Source organism: Meleagris gallopavo, chromosome 1 (assembly GCF_000146605.3).
Source record: "Meleagris gallopavo isolate NT-WF06-2002-E0010 breed Aviagen turkey brand Nicholas breeding stock chromosome 1, Turkey_5.1, whole genome shotgun sequence".
NCBI lineage: Eukaryota > Metazoa > Chordata > Aves > Galliformes > Phasianidae > Meleagris > Meleagris gallopavo.
Window position 1 is genome coordinate 48103199 of NC_015011.2, and position 620 is coordinate 48103818.

The 620-nt window shown below is 42.3% G+C and overlaps 1 protein-coding gene across 1 annotated transcript in view; it reads right to left on the reverse strand.

Annotated features, from left to right (window-relative positions):
• EP300 (E1A binding protein p300) overlaps positions 1-620 on the reverse strand; it is a 56923-nt gene that overhangs the window by 29945 nt on the left and 26358 nt on the right. The window lies entirely within an intron of this gene.

The following is a 620-nucleotide window of genomic DNA, read 5'->3' on the forward strand; positions in this document are numbered from 1 at the left end:
TAAAAATCCTTCCCAGACCCACTTTGCCACCTGAGAGCAAGGTGGTGTAGAAGACAACTACAAACCTTTGCTTTACCTCTCTCTTTCAACTGCCAGAAACAATTTGTTCAATCTACTTAGGTCTGCATCTCTTCAGATCAGAGCCCTTACCAAATCCTGATCTTTGTCCAAAACATGTCCTGCTGTCACACAGTCCATAAGCTGATGCCCACAGAGGCTGTGGATGCCTCCTCCCTGGAGGCATTCAAGGCCAGGCTGGATAGGGCTTTGAGCAACCTGGTCTAGAGGGAGACATCCCTGCCTACATCACAGTGCAACCACTGTGAACTAGATGATCTTAAAGGTCCCTTCCAACTCAAACCATTCTATGATTGCATGATTCCTACCTCAGCCATTTTAATTCCTCATGCCTAACAATGAAACAAGTGAAAAGTTTACACTCTCCGAGCTTATCCTTTCTATGGCAAGTTTCACTTCTTCAATCTCCAAGAACTTTTTAACCCATCTATTTGGTTTTTCTTTTTATTAGTGCTAAAAGGAGTACCCAGTAAAAAGGAATAGGCACCTATGTCTATAAGGAGAAAAAAACAAATCAGAAAACACTTCACTTGGAAAAAGAA